This window comes from Pan troglodytes, chromosome 2 (assembly GCF_028858775.2).
Source record: "Pan troglodytes isolate AG18354 chromosome 2, NHGRI_mPanTro3-v2.0_pri, whole genome shotgun sequence".
NCBI lineage: Eukaryota > Metazoa > Chordata > Mammalia > Primates > Hominidae > Pan > Pan troglodytes.
The window spans coordinates 184,593,985-184,618,622 of record NC_086015.1 but is presented as its reverse complement, the minus strand read 5'-3'; the positions used below and the strand labels follow the sequence as shown (position 1 = coordinate 184,618,622).

The 24,638-nt window shown below is 36.1% G+C and overlaps 1 long non-coding RNA gene across 1 annotated transcript; it reads left to right on the top strand.

Moving 5' to 3' along the window:
• Positions 1–1,281: 1,281 nt before the first annotated feature.
• LOC134809507 (uncharacterized) lies at positions 1,282–23,483 on the top strand. The gene is made up of 3 exons (XR_010155396.1): positions 1,282–1,543; positions 5,145–5,246; positions 22,392–23,483. It is a non-coding gene; the product is annotated as an uncharacterized LOC134809507 (long non-coding RNA).
• The last annotated feature ends 1,155 nt before the right edge of the window (positions 23,484–24,638 follow it).

Below are 24,638 nucleotides of genomic sequence, written 5' to 3'. Positions count from 1 at the left end.
TGGTATTATCCAGCTCAACAAGCATTTTATTCTGCATTAAAGTAATGTATACAATATAAAACTATTCTAGGACAAATTCTAGAAATATATTTAATATGCTAAAACTGGTAGTGCACTGACAATAATTTTCTCTTTTAGTCATCCCAATCAGCCATGCCCTCCTGATTATTTTACTAGTTTTATATCACCAAGTTACATAAGAAAGAAAAATTGTCAAAATGTGTGTCCTTTGCTTTTGACTTTTGTATCAGATTATGCTTACTATAGGGGTCAATTAGATTAACCTGATTAAGAGTCAGATGATATTTATTGATATTTGTCATTGATATGCCAATAACATCTGTGGCAATATCCTAAATGCTAATAAATTGATGTCTTGGTGGAAAGTACCTACTTTGTAGATTGTTTATTTAAAAATCCTAAGAAATGTATTTAAATGTCTGTAATATCATTGTCATGTGACATATGGCCACATTTTAAAAGTATTTCATTATTTATTTAATGTATACATACTTAATTTGAGAACCTTGAAATTAAAATAATAAAAATGAAGAGAAAGGGGTGGTGTCTTATTTAACAATAAGACATAAAATGTTATTGATAAGTAAACATTTTAAATGACAGTTCCAATCCTTTGAAATGTTATCTAATGTATTATATGTTAGAGAGCCTCTATTCTATTAAAAGAGCATCAATACTTGAATTATAAATAAAAAATTTAGAAATAATTTAATTTACTTTAAAATAATAAATAATCTTTGAAGAAAAAACTATGGCAATTTATTTTTTATGAAAGGAGTATTTGTAGTTACTTTATCATACACTTTTTTTCAGTAAAAGGGGAATTAAACTATTACAGGACACCTTGTTAAGTAATTATATAGCAACATCACTGTGCAATTAAATAGCCATCAGTCCCTGCAGCTGAGAAATTTCAGGTAATTATTCAAAGATAATTTAATAGGAGAATTACTGTATTCAAGCAAGCATTAGCTAGTAATCTACCTCAATTAAAGCATCCAATTAATTTCAGAACCTTGATAACAGTTGCCTTTGGCAAAACTATCCTTTCCCCTCATTTGATCCTACATATACAATATTCCTTAAACACTGTATAAAGTGAATTTGCTTCTCCTAAAAGTACAGTCTATTAATAATAGTATCCTGAGAAATTAAACAAATGCAAGTATAAAAAATATTGCTTTCCCTGCCCTCCCACCCTTCATTTGTACCTTCTACCCAGACTATTATGCAGCAATTGATCAAGGCTGATTTGGAAACTGGAGCGTCAACTTTCTCAGTTTTCATCGTAAAGAGCAGAAAACTTCTTAGTAATGAACATTTCCACAAGGGGCTTTTGTTTTCAGATTGATTTGCTCATTGGACAAAGTATCCTAGGGAAATGTGCCCCTGCGAAGTTGGTGGTGATTGTGGTGGTGGAGCTAACGACATGTGTGCAGAAACTCTTCTGAATGGGACTTCCCTGATCCTGTTTTTACCTGATCTTCATGCTCAATAGAAAAAGCCTCAGCTTTGGAATCAGGTGGGTTTTGAAAATGCATAGAAGAAATTGTTTTTTTGTTGTTCAGGGGACTGCTAATCTTGTTGAACCTTAAGTCTTACGAAGGATGTAATTTTCTTAAGTCAGCATTTTGAAAGCTGTTTGCTATTCGAAAGCTGTTTGTCTAGCTTTCAAACTGTCCCTTAATAGCCATCATGGCCTTGACTCACAGCTCTACCAGTTTCTCTGGGTAGGTCACTCAGCCTTTTTGGGGGGCGGACATGGAGGCTCTTCTAAGAGGTGATTTTCAACCCAGTAGCAAGTGTCCTCCTCACTGGGGATCTCACACTCTGGGTCATCCACTTATGGAAGTATCTTGAGCTCACTTGCCTCAAGACTGAATTAAAGGTAGCATAAGGCTGACTACAATGGGGAAAAGTACATGGGTTTGGCTGTGTGTCTTGTCAGATGATTAGAAGTGCCAAAAACACATAAATGGTTTGTCTCTGGCCATAACTTCAAAGCTGATGGAGCTCTCACAGCAGCTGTGGAAAATGGATAAGAAAAGACTGCAGATGTCCACAGATGACTCAGGAATATTGCAGGCTCATCTCCCCTCCTCCTCATTCAGCAGCAGCCTTTGTCTCTTTAACTTTATACCTTGGCTGCCTTTCTACCTTTAGCTCCATTTGGAAAATGACCCCATCTGGGCTGTTTACTCTGGTTCTCGCCTATCATTTTCTGAGGACCCCGTTTCTAGTATTTCCCCTGGTGGGCAACATAGTACGGCTGTAGGCAGTAAGTCCCCAGTCCAGCTCAGGATTCTGGGACTACCCTCCAACCCAACCCAAGCCTCATTTGTCAGAGATGGGGGACAGAAATGGTTGTCAGAGGTTATGGGACTGGGAACCTGTTATTCAGGACCTGGATTAGGGTGAGGTGGGTGAGGCTGAGTCTTCCAAGTGATGGGTCAATTCCTGTCTGTTTTACGTATATGTATACATTGATATTGTTGCCTTAAGTGCATTTAGTTTTTGACCACTAGAATAGATAAATATGTGCAGTCACTCCACTTCTAGTCTCTATTTCCTAAAATTTCTAAGAAACCCATGGTTTATATTTTCCCCACTACATGTGTAATCACATCTTTCCACTTTGGTCGATTGACTTCCTACCTTCCTTCCTTCCTATCTCTTTCTTTCTTTCTTTCTTTTCTTTCTTTCTTTCTCTTTCTCCTTCTTTCTTCCTTTTTTCTTTCTTTCTTCTTTCTTTTTCTTTGTCTCTCTCTCTCTTTCTTTCTTTTCTTTTTTTCTTTTTTTACTTTACGTTCTGGGATACATGTGCAGAACGTGCAGGTTTCTAACATAGGTATACGTGTGCCACGGTGGTTTGCTGCACCTATCAACCTGTCATCTAGGTTTTAAGCCCCACGTGCATTAGGTATTTGTCCTAATGCTCTCCCTCCCCTTGACCCCCATCCCCCGACAGGCCCTGGTGTGTGATGTTCCCCTCCCTGTGTCCATGTGTTCTCATTGTTCAACTCCCACTTATGAGTGAGAACATGTGGTATTTGGTTTTCTGTTCCTGTGTTAGTTTGCTGAGAATGATGGCTCCCAGCTTCATCCATGTCCCTGCAAAGGACATGAACTTATTCTTTTTTATGGCTGCATAGTATTCCATGGTGTATATGTGCCACATTTTCTTTATCCAGTCTGTCATTGACGGGCAGTTGGGTTGGTCCCAAGTCTTTGCTATTGCAAATAGTGCTGCAATAAGCTTACGTGTGCATGTATGTTTATAGTAAAATGATTTATAATCCTTTGGGTATATACACAGTAATGGGATTGCCAGGTCAAATGGTATTTCTAGTTCTAGATCCCTGAAGAATAGCCACACTGTCTTCCACAACGGTTGAACTAATTTACACTCCCACCAACAGTGTAAAGGCATTCGTATTTCTCTACATCCTCTCCAGCATCAGTTGTTTCTTGACTTTTTAATAATCGCCATTCTAACTGGCAGGAGATGGTGTCTCATTACGGTTTTGATTTGCATTTCTCTAATGCTTTGGTCGATTTTCTAGGCACTAAAGAACAAGCCACTTTTCTACTGCAAATGATAGTATCTGTGCTATAAATAGCAAACAGCTTTTAAAATGCTAACTTACTTTAAGGTAGTTACATCATTCATAAGACTTAACATATTTTAATTTAATTTTAGGTTTTGGAAATTCATATGAGAATTTTTTTTGGTCATTCACATGATTTTCCCTTAATTTAAATAATTTCAAACCCAACTTTGAACTTGCAGCTTCCCAGTGAACACTGAGAGCTGAGTTTAGCAACTGTTTGGACTGGCCATGTAACAGGTAAGATGACACACCCAGGGCATCTGGTGCCCTAATACATCAGGCACATACTAGGCTCAAAGCATATTGATGACACGAAATGACTCCCTCCCTTTTCCCCAGTACCAGGTTCTTCCCTCTATGTATCTTGGATGATCTAATCAGTGTGCAGTGATACTGTTAACTCAGGAAAGTTGTATTAACCACTGGACCAAGCAACTATTTTCCTGTTACATTAATATTAATCAACCAAAAAGGCTAGCCTTTCTAAAGCATGCAAACAGGTAAACAGAAACGCCAGTTTCAATGTTTATATCTTAGTCCATCTGGACTGGAAAGAATTAGAGAACTGAAAAAAAAAATCAAACAGAGAAAATTAAATAAACTACCAAAGAGAAATTCATGATGTTCCCTCCCACAAATGAGTTTATTAGCATAAATATATTGATGAGGTCCAAGACGCAACTTGTAAGACATTTTAAGTTACACAGGTATCATCAGTTAACAGGCAATATTTACTATCTAGTGTTGTGATCCTGTTGACATCCAGAGTCGAATTAGACCTCCATCAAACCCCTAATCACCAGTGCATTCCCAGCACACACAATCTAAATGATTAAAGAAGGTAACGATTTCTCCAAAATAATCACAAAATGCCCAAAGTATTTAATTCACTCTATCTCACACCTCTTGCTACTAATTATCATTGCTTTTGGAGTTAAGTTACCCATAATTTTCTTTTAGAATTACAAATGGTATACTTTGCTTTTCCTTAGCTTATCATGTCATAGAACTCTGTTATTAACCACATTTTGGAAAAATCCCTTAGAAGATTTAATAAGAAATTTTAAAACCCTAGTGGATTTTCTACTGCTGCAAACTCTCTGCATCCCCTAAATAAAGAAGCCCATAATTGATTAATAAAAAGCTAAGTAATTTTGGTATTAATATGATCCCCTGGGAGGCCCCCATAATCACAAGTAGCAGGCCAGTCGCAGCATTGCTCAATTACATTTCCCAGTAAATAATCTGCAAATCAACAAACCCTATAAGGGGATTTTCAGCATTTCCAATTTGTTAATCCATGATAAATGCCTCTCAAAGGTCAGACAAAGCCCAGTCGCTTTCATATTTTGAGGCTCCTCATTTGTTAAAAAAGCTTTAAAACAGTTATCAAAATTGTTTTATATTTAAAATGATTACACCTAACACACTAGTGCTATAAACATATACCCACAATACAATGCTATATGACTATCTATATAAAAATATAGTTACACAATTTTCAATTTGCAGGGCCGTCCAGGTAGCATGGCATGGTACTGGAACACTATGTCTTCTCTCTGACCTCTCGGAATATCTCTGTGATTCAATGTGTTGGCCCATTGGAGGCCCTGGGTGAGTATGATGCCTGGGCCAGAGGCCCACTGTCTTCTTCCTTTCCCACTGAGCTTAGTTGTATTTAGCACCGGTGGCACAAAATTAAAAGACCCAATCTCTGCTCCCCTTGAGTTGCTCTTGTTAAAAAAAAATTATAATCCTCTATAATTACCTAGAGGAACACAACTCAGTGCTTAGACCATTCATACCTTCCAAAGTGCTCTTTTCTAAATCACACTTTTTTCTGTTAAATCAAAGTTCTCTTAGTGATTCTGCCTTTTAGAATTTTTAAAGTTTATTGTCACTCTCTATAACCCCACCTTTTTTGTTGTTAAGGGGCACTAATTTCTTTAAATTTCTTCAGTCAGACATGGGCTGTTTTTATCCTCTGAAATACTAAAATTGTCACATTCAGTGCTTCAAGCAAAATTCAGTAAAGAGAAATAATGTAATTTGCACAATATTTTAAATGAAGAAATACATATTATTGATTTAATCACAGGTAATGTATAAAGCTCTCCTGTAAAGAAATATCACCACTTGCCTATCTCTTTACTAGATTTTGTAGAAGATACAAAGTATAACAAATGAGCATTCATGTAATATTTTTAATATAAGAAGAGCTCTTATAAATCAATAAGAAAAAAATTAACATGGCAAAAGGAAAAATGAACCAAGGGCAAGAATAGGAAATTTCTAAAGAATAATTATAAGTGATCAATAATTACATGAAAGGAGTTTGTCTTCAGTAGTAATCAGCAGAATACATATTCAAACAATAACAAGATACGATTTTCATCCATCAATATCGATTTAAAAATGATAGTAGTGATGATGAGGGAACTGGGAAATGAGTATTCCTCTGTACTTCTGGTGAGAACATAAGTTGATAGTATCTTTCTTGAGAGCAATTTTGCAATATGAATTAGAAGCCTTAACATTTCATACTTTTAACATAGTAATTTTACTCTTAGGAATTTATCTTAAGGAAAGTCCTTATCCTAAGAATGTACAGAGGTATGGGGATATTTATGACAACCTTTTCATAATAGCAGGAGCTGAAAACAACCACAATGTCTGATAATAAGTTGACTAGTTTAGTATAATATAATACACCCAAATGATGAAAACCATGTTCCATTAAAAATGATGTTGAAAGAATATTTAATGGCATAAATATTTTCTAAATGTGTCAAGGTAAAAAATATAGGTAAAGACCACGAAATATTTTGCCATTTAACATTCTCCTTAATATAATTTGTAATGGTGACACCGTACTCATTCTACATTATAGATGCCCCATGGCTAACATAACTTCTTTCCTATTGTGTGACATCTATGTTTTATGATGAACATCCTGGAACATAGCCTTTTTACACATGTATCTGATGACCACTGGTTTATTCCTAACAGTTGGATTACAGGGTGAAAGGATAAAAATATTAATAAGAAATTGGATAGATATTATCAACATTTGCACACTATTTTATAAAAAGATGGACAACTCCTGGGCTTCCCCACAGTACCTGTTACCCACATTTTTGCTTAGGGAAAAAGAGGTAATATATTGTTTTTATTTATATTTACTTTATTATGGGCAAGGATAATCATATATATTATCATATTTTCATGTATTTTTTTAACTATACTTTGTCTGTAAATTGCCTATTTATTTTCTTTGTCTGAAATTTATTGGGATATTGAGCTTTTCCTTATGACTTTGAAATTGGTTTATATATTAGGAATTTTAGCCATTTACCCATCATAAAATTAAAATATTTCCCCTAGTTATTTTTTTCTGGTAAATATACATAATATAAAATTTGCCATATTCACCATTTTTAATTTATTTTTAATTTACAAATAATAATTGTGTATATTTATGGGTACAGTGTGATGTTTTGATTTATATATACTTTGTAGAAATATTCAATCAAGCTAATTAATATATTTATCACCTAACTTATTATAGTCACCATTTTTAAGTGTACAGCTCAGTGGCATTAATTACATTCATGATGTATTGTGTAACCATCACCATTATCTATTTCCAAAACTTTTTCATCACTCAGAACAGTAACTCTGTACCCATTAAACAATGAGTTTTCATTTTCTCCTCTCCCTAGTCCCTGGTAACTTCTAATTTACCTTCCACCTCGATGAATTTGCCTATTTTCAATATTTCACATCCCTGTACTCATATAATATTTGTCCTTTTGTGTTTAATTTAGCATAACATTTTAAAGATTCATTCATGTTCTAGCATGTATCAAAACGTTATTCCTGTTTATGGCTGAATAATATTCCATTACATGTATATACCACATTTTATTTATTCATTCATCTCTTGATGGATACTTGGATTGTACACCTTTTGACTATTGTGAATATTGCTGCTATCAACTTCTGCATACAAGTACCTGTATAAGTCCCTGTTTTCAGTTATTTCGGGTAAGTACCTAGGAGTGGAATTGCTGGGTTATATGGTAATTCTATGTTTAGCTTTTTAAGGAACTGCCAAACTTGTATTACTCTTTAAGCCTTGTAAAATGCCACTAGCATCTAAAAGCAGAGACTTTTCTGTGTCTTTAGTATGATTTGCAGGATCATACTGTTCTTTTTAAAACAGAAAGATCTCAAATGGAAATTAGAAAAGTCTCCTCAGTGTCTTTACTGAAATATTTGCTGAGTAGATTATAACTCTAAGTCACAATGAGATTGGTTTGCTGCTACTGCGGGCCTAAATATAGGTTCTATCGTTGGAATCAAATGATCTTTGGAGCCTAAATAATCCTTAGAAACCACTGCCAACTTACTTATTTAGACCAAACCATATTTTATCTCATGGCAAACTAAACAGGGACGCTTCATTTTACTTTTGGTACTATAACACAGGCCTTGGTATTTAGTGATCATGGTATATACGTAAATGAGCCAACACAGATCTGTTTGAATTTAGTTCTTAAAGGCATTTATTTATTTATTTGCATTTGAGGATACTTTTCAAAAGTTTCTTTTCTTGACTGCCCCAAAACTTTGACATAAAAAAGGTGAACCCATTTTTTACTCAATCAACTTTTGTGTGTCAATTGTTAATGTGGATTTGATGTGTTAAGAAAGTTTAAGTTAAAAAGAAGTTTAGATCTATAACCTTACTACAGTGATTTCTTCACCTTAACAAAATCTAAGGTTTTTTTTTTTAATTCTGAAGCTGTCAATGTACTGGATTTGTTCTGTCAACGTATCAAATGGTGGAGCTTTTGGGATGAAAGATCAAATGAGAAATTGATGTCTTACTAAAATGCTGAAGATTAAGTGACCTTTGGGATGATGAGAATTATTTTGGCTCAGTAGTATGTATATAAAGCCCAGGAAACCCAAACAACAGCAGAAGAAACAGGGAGAGAAGAAGAAGTAGTTTGGGTCAGTGATACAGTATCTGTTTCTTTAGTGGTGTAATGAAAAGAGCACCTGATATGGCTTTAGAAGACCTGCATAAGTTTGAATTCTGGTTCCAATCACTACTTGTGAGACTTTAGGCAGGTCATTTTACTTTTCTGAGCTTAAGCTTCTGTTTTGTAAAACAGAGATTTAAAAAATCCCTAACACATTTGTTGAAAACGTCAAAGTGCTTTTAATACTAAAAAGACCTATACCAGTGGTTCTCAAGTGAGGGTGATTTTTCATACCTGGTAATGTCTGGAGATTTTTAGTTGTTACAACCAGGATCAGGTAGAGTACTGGAATCTATTGGGTAAAGCCAGAGATGGTGTTGAACATTCCACGATACACAGACCAGCCCCTCACAACAAAGACTTATCTGGTCTAAAAAATCAGTAGTTCTGAGGCTGACCTACCAATGCCTTTGGCTTCACTGTTGCATTCTCTGTTAACTGTTCAGAGTCTAATTAAGAGCTCTCTTCCTCAAGCAAACCTTGAGTAATGCAATCACAATAACTGCTTCTCTAAGTGCCTGGCTTTTTCTGGAGTGATAAACTCTAGAAAAATCACTTTTCTCTAACCAACATGTACCAATCACTTGTCTGTAAAGGAAGACTAGTAACTACTCCTTGACATGCTAAACTCATGACACCTGACTTCTCAACTGTATCACCTAAGAGCTCTATTTCACATGAAATGGTGAAGAGATGTAGGTACAATTGTGAGCAACCACCAATAGAATGAATAGGAGAACATTTTAGAAACTCATAGAAGTGGAACAGCTATTTGACTAGGCTGTTTGACTTAACAATATAGTTTTGTTTTTTCTATGTCTAAGTTTCCCCCTTTGAAAAATGGGACTTAGCAAGGGCAGTCACAGTCATAAAAGAAGATGGAAGCTGTCTGATACCAGTTCTAACCAATGTTGTTGCTATCAAGGGGACATCACGTTACCCTTTCCTGTCCAGGTGAAGAAGCATGAAGGAAAATGAGAACACATGTTTTGTCACATATCCTGAACATGTGACATCATTGCACATTTTCATAAAACAGAAAATACACCATTTCCAAATTAATACTGAAAAGTCCAGTTACTTTAATCAGAAGTAAAACAGTAATTTAATGTGAAAAAACCCTATTTATACTAACTGTGTGACTCGGACTGTGTCTAAACATATAAACCAGTCTGGCTGGTTAAACCCGCCAAGAAGTTGATGAATAGAAGTCATTGGAGGAGATGATACCCTTTTAGTCTTTTAGAGATAAAACTTTAACCTACCTTTAAGTGAAACTCAAAATTAGGTATTTCTCTAAAAGTTTTACAGGCAATTGTGAACGTTCAATTAATAAAAAGAGAAATGCCTTTATTTGCTTAGTGTACAGGGATATGAAAAACAAGGAAAGGTGCACATGCCATTCAATAGACATATGATTAAATCCAGATAATTTAGTCAGAAATCCTATTTGAAGAGAAAGCTATTTATCCAAATGAAATCATCCCCTGTATTTGGTTGACGCAGAAAGTGTCTTAATTTTCCCTTACATATGAAAGAGGTAGATCTTGATGCTCAAACACATACAAAATGTAAGCATTTTTACAGATTGTTATCAGATAAGGACTTGGAGCACATCTTTAAAGGCTCTTGGGAAGCAACTGAACTTGGATCATTCTTAGCTAACTTATCTAACACACTTCAAATACTTTAAAATAAATCTAATCCCTGCACTGGTGGGTTGAAAACTTTTCCTATCCCCAGGGCACTAAAATAATACCCTTTCGAACAGTAGGTGGAAGTATTTTAGGCGACAGCTCTCTAGTTATAACAAGGTAAGTCAATTTTTAGGAATTAGGGATGCTAATCACAGTATCTCAAGATGTGCATTGCTGGGGAGTGAAAGACAAGACCACAAACTGACATGACCGCAATGGGCTACAATCCCGAGAAAGAGATATAAACGGGAGGGAGACTTGGCTTCATCCATCATAAAGGTCAAGATAATTGGCCACATACAGCAAAATCAACACCCCTTGCTGTCCCCTAGCTTAGCACATAAGCCTAGAAACTCAGCATCCTGCTGGGCTAAGTGGTGGCAAGCCCAGGTGGAGGAGGAGAAGGTCTGAAAATATGCATGTAAGAATCTAAGGCACTGTAATGATACCATCAAATTTAGCATTAAATATACTTTACAATCAACTGAGATACTGTAGGTTGCCCTCAAACATGCAAGAAATGCTTCTGGGGTTTTACCAGACTGCATACTCTCTCATGCTTACGCTGCTCTAGTGTTTTTGGACTGTAAAAATTCTCAACATTATAGATGTACTTGTGTTAACCAATGAAACTATAATAAATACATTTTATGGTTTAATGCAATTACTAAAATATGACTGTATAAGAATTCAACTTCTCTTAAACATTCCAATTAATCTCATAACCCGAAGCTAAGGTAAGCATCGACAAAAATAAAGGTGTCAGAAAATTCGCATAACAGTGAAATAACTGAGTGATGAAAAGTTGCCAAGTAGATTGAGTTTGCATATCTAGTAGCAGCCTATTGCAGAAATTATCAAAGGCATATGTGTATTTAAAAATGTGAAGTCCATGATGGCAAAGTTTGTATCAACACACAATGATACGTAGGGCTAACTTCATGGGTGTGTAATCTGTGCAGCTGCATAGGTCCCATATTTGCTGTTTTGTTGTTGCCATCTTGAAACTCTTAGTAATTTTTTAATAAACAAAGATACCTGCATTTGCGTTTTGCCCAGTAACCCACAAATTATGTAGCCAATCATAATTGTTATGAACAAATTAATCCCCACAGAAGTCCACCTGTCTTAGACTTTTTGGTAAGGCTTCTCATAAGAAATGTCGTCATCAAGGGAGAACTTAAACGGAACAGGAGGTAGCTTCAATGAGCAGGGAAAGCATTTCGGGAAAGCTAAAAATGTAAAAGACAAAAAACCGTTATAGATTTCGAAGAAATGATTGAGTCTTTCCACTCCCAGGAAGTTGAGTTAAAATCTTAATGTAGAAAAGCAGCTCTTTGATTGCTAACTAGAAGTCGCTAGGGAGAAAAAAATCCAATGTCTGAACCATAGGATATTGAGAAGCAAATTAATTTGAGTTCTTTTCTGAAGTTCATTTAAAAGGACTAACTGGAACCGTTTCAAAGAAAACAGTTAAAGGGCTGCTTACGTATGCTCAAGTTGGTCCTAATTAGCACTAGAGTAGGTTTGTCATAGTGTTCCCGAGAGTAAGTAGAAGCACAAAACTATGCTCAAGTACTAGCAGTGATTTAAAAGTATGTCAGTGGGTGGGAGTGGATAAGATTATTTACTTTATAAAATGGAAGAGCTAAGCATGGAGAAAGCACTTGCAAGAGAAAAAGTGGGCATTTTTGAGGAAAGTGAAGAAATAACTAAAAACAGTACCAAAAAAGAGTATTATAGCATACAAAATGCTCAAAGGAGTTAGTGAGGACTTACTACATGGGCACTAATAAGCACTAATAAGCTGTCCAGGATTTGAGGTCTAAGGCTATTAGTGTATTAAAAGTTCTCACACTTGTTCACAATAGGTTATATCTGAGCAATCCTCCTTCTAGGAAGATAAATTGTCCTCAGATGCAGAACAATAACTAATGTATGTATAGTGCATCATAATTTACATATATGATCCTTACATAAAAGATGTATTATGCTTATAATATCCCTGTAATGTGCGTAGCATAATGCCACTTGACAGATGAAATAATGAGGCTCAGAAAATGGAAGTGAATTTTCTAAGAACACAAGACAGGAGGTAATAGTCATCTGATTCCTAGACCTGTGCTTTTCCCACCATAAATGTGAATGACATGTAATAAGTTCAAATGTTAAAACATCATCAACGACAATAATAACGGCCACAGGGCCTCTTCTGAGCCCTGCTCACCTACCTTCCTTCCTTCCTTCCTCCCTTCTTCCTTTCCTTCCTTTTTTTCTTCCTTCTTTCCATTATTTCTTCTTCTCACCCACCTATTCAACATCCATCCATCCATCCACCTATTCATATATCCATGCATTATGCAATCTTCTAGCTGAATTCTAGTTTCAAAAAAATTAGAAGTGAACCCCCAAGTTTTTTCTACAACTGCCCTTCTTAAAACAGTACTTCTTAGAAATGCCCCCTTGCAATGTGTCCATTCATCAGATTGATCCTTTTTCCTTATGCTTACCAGAGGATGGCAATTGGGGTAACTGAGTATGTGACAAAAGTGGCTCTCATGTGACTTTCAATAGGTATAACTGGTATATCAGTGAGGCTGGTAGGCAACTGACACTAAAATTGTTCAGTAAAAGAAAGTCGTATTTTGTAGCCATTTGCCTCTGCCCTTGCCCTTTCCTCCTCTGGTCTCTATTCCATCTCTTATTTGCTCTAATGAAACTTAACTTTTAATTGAGATGCTAAGAACTTCCAAAGACCTTACATTTTAACAAAGAATTTTACAAAGGAAAAATAAAAGGAGAATGCCTACGGCAAAAAGGCGGAATCCTAAGAAAGGGGGACCAGCATTTTGGGTGGCCGAGACAGGGGGATCACCTGAGGTCGGGAGTTCGAGACCAGCCTGACCAACATGGAGAAACCCCATCTCTACTAAAAATACAAAATTAGCCAGGCATGGTGGCACATGCATGTAATCCCAGCTACTCGGGAGGTTGAGGCAGGAGAATCACTTGAACCCGGGAGTTGGAGGTTGCGGTGAGCCGAGATCACGCCATTGTACTCCAGCCTGGGCAACAAGAACAGGAACTTCACCTAAAAAAAAAAAAAGAAAAAAGAAAGAAAGAAAGGGGGAAAGTACTAGGGATTTCCCTATGAGAGAATTTCTTTTTATATATACATATATAAAAAATAAGTTCTAGGGTACATGTGTACAAAGTGCAGGTTTGTTACATATGTATACATGTGCCATGTTGGTGTGCTGCACCCATTAACTCATCATTTACATTAGGTATATCTCTTAATGCTATCCTTCCCCCCTCCCCCCACCCCATGACAGGCACCAGTGTGTGATGTTCCCCTTCCTGTGTCCAAGTGTTCTCTTTGTTCAAATCCCATCTATGAGTGAGAACATGCGGCGTTTGGTTTTTTGTTCTACTCCAGTAGGGAAATACAGGAATACTGAAGAATTTTACTCTCCATTCCTATTTTGGGGTTTCCAAGAATCTAGATTTACTACCAGTCTTCTCATCTCTTCACTTCCAGCACTGATAACAGAATGACTAAACAAAGCCTTGGTATCCTACATTAGACTTTAATGACTGCTCTAAACTGGAATGCAGTTGTCCCTTGGTATTTATGGGGGGTTTGTTCCAGGACCCCCATCAGATACCAAAATCCATGGGTAATCATGTCTGTTGTATACAATGGCATAGTATTTGCATAGAGTCTATGCATATCCTGCTGTATACTTTAAATAATCTCTAAATTATTTATAATACCTAATACAATGTATATGCTACATAAATGGTTGTTCTACTGTATTTTTTAAATTTTGTATTTTTTATTGTTCTATTATATATATAATTTAAGATATTTTCAGTCTGGCTGGTTGAATTAATGAATGCAGAACCAATGGACATGGAGGGCCAAGAACACTTGGCTGAGGTCAGAAGTGTGATACTAAGAGTTGCTGTCAACATCTGCATAAAAAACAATATTCTCCCTTCCTACACTGATTTTTGATTGAAAGTTTACATGAGAAATTTAGACAAGAAGACAAGAAATTCAATTTTTTTCATCTCCTACTTTCTCATCAACCCACTACATTCTGGTTTTTGACCCAATCACTGAAATCAGCCTTACCAAGGTCACTAACAATCTTGTTTCTGAAGCTATTAATCACTCCTTCCTGCTTGGAATACTTTTGTCCTTTGACTTTCTTGACACTCTGTTTCTGATTGTCCACTTATCTCCTTGGCTACCCATCTCCTTTGCAGACTTTTCTTCCTTTGTCTGTCCCATATAGGTTGGCATTCCCTAGGGGTTTCTCCTGGCCTTTGATCTCTTTCTCTTTATACTCTCCCCCTGGTGTCCTCACACATTATCACTGTTTCAGTTACTTTCTACAGGCTGACAATTCCAAGAATTCCATCTGAGTCTGATTTTTTTTTTTTTACCTGAGCTTCAGACTTGTAGATATATACCTGCTGCATGGTTTGAATGTGTCTGCCCCCTCCAAATCTCATGTTGAAATGTGACCTCTAATATTGGAGGTGGGGCCCAGTGGAGGTATTGAATCATAGGAACACATCCTAATGAATGGCTTTGTGTCATCCCCTTGGTAATGAATGAGTTGTCACTCTGAGTTCATGCAAAATCTGGTTGTTCAAAGAGTGTGGCACTTCCCCCCTCACTCTCTTGCCATGTGACATTTCCTGCTCTCCTTTTGCCTTTCACCATGATTGTACACTTCCTGAGACCCTCACCAGAAGCAGATGCTGGAGCCATGCTTACATAGCCTGCAGAACCAGGAACCAATGAAAACTCTTTCCTTCATAAATTACCCAGTATCAGGTATTCCTTTATAGCAATGCACAACGGTCTAACACACCTGCCAAGTGGAAATTGATACTAGTTTATCCGAAACATCTCTCAATACAACATGCCTAAATCTGAACTGTTCTCCCCAAACTATTCAATCTCCTCTCTTCCCTGATCAAATGAATGGGAACACTACCAAGCCAGAAACTTGGGCTCTGCTGCCCACCCCCCTACCCCTCAGTCTATTGCCAAATCTTATAAACGCTATGTTCTAAATCTCCCTCCAGTCATATGCTTCCTTCCATCCCTACTGCTAAAGTTTTGGTTCAGACCACTCTCATCTCTTACCTAGATTACAGCGTCACTGTCTTTTACCAAGCTTCTCTGCCTCTTGTCCTATTTACTCCATCATCCACATGACGGCCACTATGATGGTTCTTAGGTGTAAATCTGATCATGCTTTTTTCAGCTGTTCACTGGTTCTCCAATGTGCTCATGAGGCTCTGGATAATTGCACTTCTGCTCACTTCCCCAGCCTAATCTCTCTGACTAACCCTGATCCTAATAGTTCAGCCATTCAGCCACATTGAATTTTTCTTGCACATTCTTCTCTTTGCCATTCTCCCAGACATTGACATTCTAGTCCTTTTTTGTAAAAAGAAAGTTTATTCCCTGAATAAGTCTTTGCTTCTCTTTCTCTATCCATTTAGACAGTACTTTCTCCTGGAAGTCTTTCTGACTTCCTCCCTCAGTGCCTCATCTCAGGCGTAGGCATCTTTTCTCTGTGCCTGAATAGTCCCCATATTGCCAAGACATGTCACCTTGAAATGCAGTTGTGTATTTACTAGTCTACAGCCCCACCAGACACTGCTATATGAGGAAAAAGATTTGCCTATTACAGTTCACCATTGTGTCTTGATTAGTTAATGGAGAGCCTGCAACAAAGTAGGTACTTACCAAATAGTTGTTGAAGGAATAAATAAGCTTGGTGGTTAAACCTATTTTTTAAAGATTTATATTGTAAAGTTAAATTTTTTAGTGGAATGTACTCAGTAAAAGTAGACCAACAAACAAACCCTCTGATTCAGTCAACTTTGGTTCTAAGGAACACTCACTCTCAAGCCTGAAGATTTGTATTTATTGATCATAAATTAAAAACAGTGCTAATGTGGTTTGTGATATCTTCCTGAGAATTCTAATTACAGGTCAATAGGCCCATTAGAAACCATCAGGAGTGTTGAGACCATCCTGGCTAACACGGTGAAACCCTGTCTTTACTCAAAATACAAAAAATTAGTTGGGTGAGGTGGTGGGCACCTGTAGTCCCAGCTACTCGGGAGGCTGAGGCAGGAGAATGGCATGAACCTGGGAGGTGGAGCTTGCAGTGAGCCGAGATCGCGCCACTGCACTCCAGCCTGGGTGTCACAGCGAGACTCCGTCTCAAAAAAAAAAAAAAAAAAAAGGAAAAAAAGAAACCATCAGGAGTGAGTAGTGCAGAAAAAGGCACAGAGGGGACCAAGCATTCTGTAGGGCCATGCATGGCTGAAGCTTCTATTTCTATGAATATGTTTTGGCTTCCTTAATCCCTTACCACCAATTTCACCATTGTGTCTTCACTTTTATAGCAGATTTACGATGTCATGTAGACTCAGCCTCTTCTCTTCGTACCATCCTGCTCAAACCCCCTGTATCCTAACACTGGAGCTTAAAATACAGGTCAGCTTTATGATAGGTGGAGTGGCAGGGTCTTGGGTACGTTCAACTTGAGATTGCTGAGGATTGTGCTGTCTAATTTGGGTGGTGCTAGCCATATGGAACTATGGTGAACTTGAAATACGACTAGTGGGACAGAGAAACTGAGTTTATTAATTTAAATTTAAATTTAAGAACTAGATTTAATGTAAAAACTTCTAAATATCTTTGAAATAACTTGGATGTGTGTTCATTTGTTCAACTGTAAATTTTATGTAATCGAAACCAACTCTTCCTAATCAAAACTCAGCTCCCAAATTGAGATGTGCTAAAAGTATAGAATATATGCCATATTTTGAAGCCTTAGTAAGAAAAAAAAAGTATAATACCTTATTAAATTGTTTATGTTGGGTACATGTTAAAATGATACTATTCTTGGATATACAGGGTTAAAGAAAGTATATTATCAAAATTAATTGTATCTGTTTCTTTTTACCTTTTTTAATGCCACTACTGAAATATTTTAAGTTACACATGTGGCTCTCACATTTCTTTTGGATTACATTGGCTTAAGGGCCAGGCAGGACCTAAGGTGAACTAGGGGCCTTCAACCCTTCCTGCTTTATCACTTTGGAAAATTAACAAGACTAAAATTATTTACAACTCTACAACATTAGCTAACATTTACTGAATACCTACTAAGTGCCAGACACTGCTCTAAATTCTTTACAGGCAAACAATTTTCATAACAACTCTTTGATGGTATGATTTTTATTCTCATTTTAAAGATGAAGAAATGAGGCATAGAGTTGAAGAAGTTTGTAATTGGTAGAGCCAGGATTTAAACCCAGATATATCTGATTTAGTAGTATTCACAACCAGTGAAACAGAAAAATTATATTTGAAATATGCTACTTAGTACAAGAAACTGGGGTGGTACTTTTGTGAGCTCTACTTAAGGAGTCATTAATGCATTATACAACATTTATGGTCACTGAATGAGTGAGTCTGCTGGTTGATCTACCTAATACCAAAAAATAATGAAGCTTGCTCTTCATATGCACGAATAAATACAGAGCTCTGTTTGTCAGGTATTGTTAAAATCTGACAAACACTAAGTGAACTCATGGAGCTATTTTAAATAATAATCAGGATTATTTGTTTGTTGCAAACACAAAATGCCAAGAAATCCTAACTTCCTTGTGGATGAAGTGAAATTAATTTTCTTTACAATCAACTTGTCCGCAAAATATTTTACACTAACATGCTTTTAGTATCTGTATATTTGAATGTACTTCCTCTCATTCATAAATTCATTCATTCATCTTGAATTATTAACTGAGTGTCAATATGTTGTAAGGACTGGGTAGGAAATTGTCATACGAACAATCTAAGAAGGGAATTTGTGCCTGGAGAAAAAGATAGTGTAAATGGGGATTTATGGTTCTATATACCCAGTCTTCCTGTGAATTATACAAAGTTTTTAACTGTATTGTTACAAATTTTTAAAGGCTGCATTTGTAAAATATGTCGTTTTTATTTTCTTAAAGTTTACGTTTGGATGACATTAATACTCAAAACACACATTCTCAGTATTGGTTGGACATTTTAAAATTGGCATAACAGAGGATTCAACACTCGGTCTCAGCTGTTCTGGAAACAAGGCAGCTGCTGAGTGAAAACGGATGCCAGGAAGAACCATGCTGAGGATAAAGCAAGGACATTGTGGGAAGCACAACTTTATAATAACTTGAGGCATTCCATCTAATGACATTATAATTTAGCTCTCACTTATCAGGTAGTGCACCAGACAGCTCCAACTATCATTTGTCTAGCATCCATTAAGTATTGTCTTCCTTATAATAGTTAGCTTTGTGTGTTGCACAATAATGAGGTGAGGGGAACCATCAAAGGCATATGAGAAATAAACCTTAATGACAACAAACAATTTGTCAGACATTCTTTTCCTCCAGCTTTAACATTTGGGTGCCATATAGTGAATTAAATGATCTAACCCATCTCATTCATCACTTGAACCACAGAACAAATTGTTAAAGTCAAGCTTCTCTGGAAGATTACCTGACAGGTGATATATGAAGCCATCGAGGAATTGTATGATGAAGGGACATTAAAGATGACAACTGATGTGTCAGGCTTCTAGGCCAGTTACTTTCATTTTGTAACAGGAACACATACATTCCTGGCTAAATGGTGCGGGCTAACTTAACTAAGTTTGACTTGATATAGACTGTGGACTTATATCCACAGTTTTAAGGGACGACAGCACAAATACATAAAACATAATTACTGATGTCACTTTCTGTAACATTTATTCATTTCATGAATGCTTATTGAGTATTAACTTTAGGTCAGCACTATTCAAGGGGCAAGATTTTTCTTTTGGAGACTGAGAAAGTTAATAGGTCTTGTTCTGGATCACTAAGCAAGGAAGCAGCAGACCAGGGGCTCAGGCAGAGTTCTTCTGACTACAAGTTTGGTAATGAGAATGGCGGAGCATGCTGCTTCTCAGCACCCAGTGATAAGTAGTAACTTCCATAATACTTCCACCACCTTCTCCCACAGTGAAAGCTGCTCCAGCATAGCAGGACCTGGCTGAATTTGTCTACGTAGATAGAGAATTTGACATAAAGTAACCTGAATCTGAGCTGTAAATCTGACGTTTAATTCTCTTTCAAGTTGAAGAAAGAACAGAGAAGGCAGAGTAGATGGGTAAATTGCTTTGGGCATTTTACAAAAGTGAAGATTCCAAGCTTTGATTTTCTAGGTTCAATTCTGCAGATTAAACTAACTTAGGGCTAATATTAGACTCACTGGGTTGCTTGCCTGCCTTCCTTCCTCTTTCCCTTCCTTCCTTCCTTCCTTTCCTTTCCTTCCTTCCTTTCTTCCCTCCCTCCCTTCTTTCCTTTCTCTTTCTTTCTTTCTTTCTTTCCTTCCTTCCTTCCTTCTCTTTCCTTGGTTTTGAAATGGAGTGTCACTCCATCACCCATGCTGGAGTTCAGTGGTGCCATTTTGGCTCACTGCAACCTCTGCCTCCTGGGTTCAAGTGATTCTCCTGCCTCAGCCTCCTGAGTAGCTTGGATTACAGGTGTGCACCACCACACCCAGCTAACTTCTGTATTTTTAGTAGAGAGAGGGTTTCACCGTGTTGGCCAGGCTGGTTTCAAACTCCTGACCTCAAGTGATTCGCCCACCTCGGCCTCCAAAGTGCTGGGATTACAGGCATGAGCCACCATGACCAGATGCTTTTGTATTTAAATATTTGCTTCCAGATTTGGGGATATACAAAGAGCCTATGTGATGCCAAGGAATAAGTATCTTCCTGCAAAGGAGCAAAGCTCAAGACCTAAAGTAGACCAAGTAGACAATAAAAAGGTGGAGGGAAATGAGTGTTTCATTAATATCTACTGGTTTAGATTTTGTGCTAGTCCCTTTTACATAATTTTATCTACCACAAAAATTCTATGGAGTTTTATTTTCTTCATTTTACTAAAGAAAAAACTGAGGTTTAGTAAGTTTAACTAATTTGCCCTAAGTCACCAGCTAGTAAGTGGTAGAGCTGAGGGTAAAACACAAATTCACTTAAAATCAAAGCTTATTTCACACAGCACACTGCCTCATGCCTACGATTTGTCTCTAAGTTTCCTACCTCATCAATTACCTTGCAGGTAGATGGAAACAGAGCTTCTTATCTCTCACTCAAGCCCTTCTCTTCCTGGGTTTTTTGTTTTTTTTTTTTTTTTTCTGATCACAATGAGGTTGTGGCTGTTGGTCTCTCAAGCTAACACTCTTGGAATAATGTTTAACTCTTTACATCCTTTAGTTGAAAATACTTCCCAGTCCTTCCTATGTGCTACGTTTCATATGAAGAGAACCCCCTTCTTTTTAGACTGGCTTTAGGGTACACAGATCTAATTAATCATAATTTTAAAAAGATTATTTAGAAGTTATCTTATATACAGGGATTACCAACTTTTAAAGGATTAGAACACTATTAAATGTACTCTGTTCTATAAGTGTAGTTTATACCATGTAATCTTTCATATCTGTTTGCTGAAATGCTGGCCACCATTTAAGGATACCTCACCTGCCATTTCTTCTGAAAGGTTTTCCTTGATTTTGCTGTAGATCTTTAGGTCCTCCCTTCTCTTATGGCACATGTCACTGTATTCATATTTGCAGAACATGAACTAGATGCCAGACACACTATGGTGAGTGAAATATCATCATTGTCCTCATGAAGCTTAAAATCTTGCAAGGAGGAGAGACACTAACCCCATAACCATACAACTAGTAAAGGCATAATTCCAGTGATAACCGTCATGAAAGAAAAAACCCCAGCTATTATGCATTGTGTGGAGAAAAATAAAAATGCAATAAGTGATTATGCATTTTTTTCTGTTTATATTACTCTAGGTAATGTATTCCCCTCTCTAACCCGACATATTTCTCATACTTAACTATGATATGCAAAGAACCCAACTTGCAAAAGGAAAATTTATCTTTCTTAAAAGTTTACTATGCTTCTCTATATTGGTGAAGCAAAGATGTTTGGGGAAAAAAACCTGTAAAAAATGCTGATTTCATTGAGACCATGAAACCTCTCTGATCCTCAGGCTGAGAAATCACTTAAGGATCTACAGTTTAAATGAATTCTCAAATAATAGAATGTTAAATTGAGGAAAATCCTTAGAATTTATGAATCCATAAGGTTCCGACTTTCAGCTTTTACAAGGCAGTACAACTTTTATGGGGGAAGATGGAGGGTTGCCAGGTTTTAATTTTGCCATGTGATGTTGTTACATAAAACCCATCATCCATTTGCCCGTGATTTCATAAATGAGAAGACATTTGAAAAGCAAAAACAAAAAAAGGTAGAAAAACATAATCTTAGTATAAAGAACAGCCTTTCTTAAGGAAGGACTGGTATAACTTTATAGCAATATAGATATAGCTACAAATATAAAACAGATTAAAATGTTAAAGCTACATAAATATTGTCTTTATTTTCCCCATTTCATCTTAGACTGGTTAAAACCTGGAGGTTTGAGAAACCCCTGATCTTCTCCATACTCTTCACAAGGGCAATGGCTGGCCAAGATTACAAATTAGTGACTGTTGAGGCTGGAATCTATACCGAGGTCATGGGAACCCCCTGCACTGCCCCTTCTAATCACCCTCCTGCTTGGACCCTGGGAGTATGACAAAGAGTCAGGTGGGAGGAAGGTGAATTCTGCCGCACATGTAGGATGAGTGTGACTCTGGGGCCAGGGAGATAGGTAGAGGGAATGGAATAAAAATGGGAGAAATATTCTGAGGAAAGATGGATATATTTTTGGTTACTGTTCTCCTCTTTCTACCCCTTTCCCCTCCCCACATCAACAATGTATAGGAAAAAGGATTGTGCAAACTGTTCACAACAGTAAATCCATCAATCAAGTAAAGCTTGACCACAATTCTATTTATCTTCTTCTTTTTACAGATAAGACAACTGAGGCTGAAGATCACACAACCAGTAAATGGAACAGCCAGAAATCAAATGTTATATATTGGCCCTGAAGTGGGGATAAAGCAGCTAAAAGAAAGTGTACTTTACATTAAATTTTAAGGTATCCAAAAGCAAATCAATAAGCCATACTCTAGTTACATTAAGATATTTTCACAAGTGCTAGGTTAAGTAATATAAAATTACCATTTTTGTAGGTCAAAAGTAATGGAATATCATGCTTGTATATGGTTTGATCTAATATATATCATTATCAGGTTCTACTAATACAGAGTTTTCTGCCTTTACTTAACCATCACAATAAACTAAGGACTTCCAAGCTAGTAAGAATAATGACACAGATAATAATTAGAAAAGTATTCATAACATTATCAACAAACACTTCTACCATTTTTTGAACAACTACTTCTATGTATATTTTCACTGTAGTAAAAAATCCCTAACAAAAAATTTATCATCTTAATCATTTTAAGTGTACAGTTCAGTAGTGCTAAGTATATTTACATTACTGTGAAACAGATCTCTAGAACATTTGATCTTGCAAATTTGAAACTCTGTACTCCTTAAACATGAAGAACCCCATGAGAGACCATGTGGCTGGTGGTGTCAGATTATAGGCTTTTTCAAGAGAAGTCAATCTGGAATTTTGTGTAAAATTTTCCAAGCTTTAATGTTAGCTTTAAAATAGCTTTATCGAGATATAATTCAAATACCATAAATCTATCCATTTAAAGTGTACATTTTAACAGTTTTTAATCACCCCCAAAGGAGACCTTGTACCATTAAGCAGTCACTCCTCATTCCCCCCTCCTCCCAGATGCTAGTAACCACCATTCTGTTTCCTGTTGCTATGAATTGACTACTTAAGTGCCAGTAGCCTATCATTTTTGAGTATGTAAATCTGCAAGGTGCATTACACACTTTAATCCTAACAAAACTACAAACTAAGTGCTATTATTCTTACTTTATAGTCTAGAAAATGAAAAAGTTTTAGTAGATACAAAGTTACATCTGAAAGTAATTAATTGCTACGTATTTTCATATCTGTTATATTCAAGTTAGATATGAATGAGAATAATTTCTTCTATAGAAAAGATTTTTCATATATTGGATTATTGTTTAGTAGTAGTGGTGTTGGTGGATTCCCAAACGTCCAAATAATGGAGTTCAATAAATACTGGTTGAATGACTAAGTGAATGGTGTGATAGAATACCTTCTTAAATAAAAGAGGCCCAAGACAATATGAAGGAGAAATAGAAGAAGAAATTGAAGGAGAATATGCAAAAGCTCATGGTAACACTCTCCAGGTAGAGAAAGTTTTTGCCTGGTTCTTCTATCAGCAGCACTAAATTACAGAGACCACATACTATGAGCCACATTGTATTAAAAAAATAGATACACTTCTTGTATAAACACAAGATATCCAAAGAAATTGGAAGAAAAAAGGACTTAATTGTAAGAAAAACAACATTCTATTCTGGAATACTACTGACAAATTTAATTGAATCCTGGAGGAAATAGGATATTTTAAAATAGGTTAAAATGTTAAATAGAACATTAAGTAGTGGATTATAGTTAGCACATAAACAAGTAAGAGAAACTGAGTATGGAAGAATAAGTGAAGCTCTTGTCAGCACTTACAAAAGGATGGACAATCGCTGGTTAGAGAAAAACACAAGCTTTGTGCTCACACTTCAACTTTTTTTTTTTTTTTAACAAAAAGACAAAGTTGGAGAAAACAGTTGTACTAGAGACTTGATCATTCATAATATGAATGAAACAGAGTTGAAGTAATGAGTGGCAAATATTTGTATGAAAGAGCATCCTTATTTTTATATTATCCAAATGGGATTTACTTTGAAATTAAGGTCTCCTTTTACTTTCTAAATTTAAAGAAAAATTACATAATAATCTTCCTTGAATAAATAAATGTAATAAAAAGTGAACTTATGAAAAGGATGGTTGTATATAAAATATATATTTATATTTACATCCCTACACTAGTAAGATGACTTTTAAAAAATAAATAAATACAATAACTTTAGATTTCTAAAGAATAACAAAAATTACATGCATTTTCATCTATAAATAAACACCTTTCTTGCCACTTTTCTTTTTACATTAAAACTCCCCCGACAAAAAACTTTTCTTCCAATGCACAAAACTTTTCAGAAACTTAATATATCTAGGTTCCAATATACCTAGTTTTTTAAAAGATATTT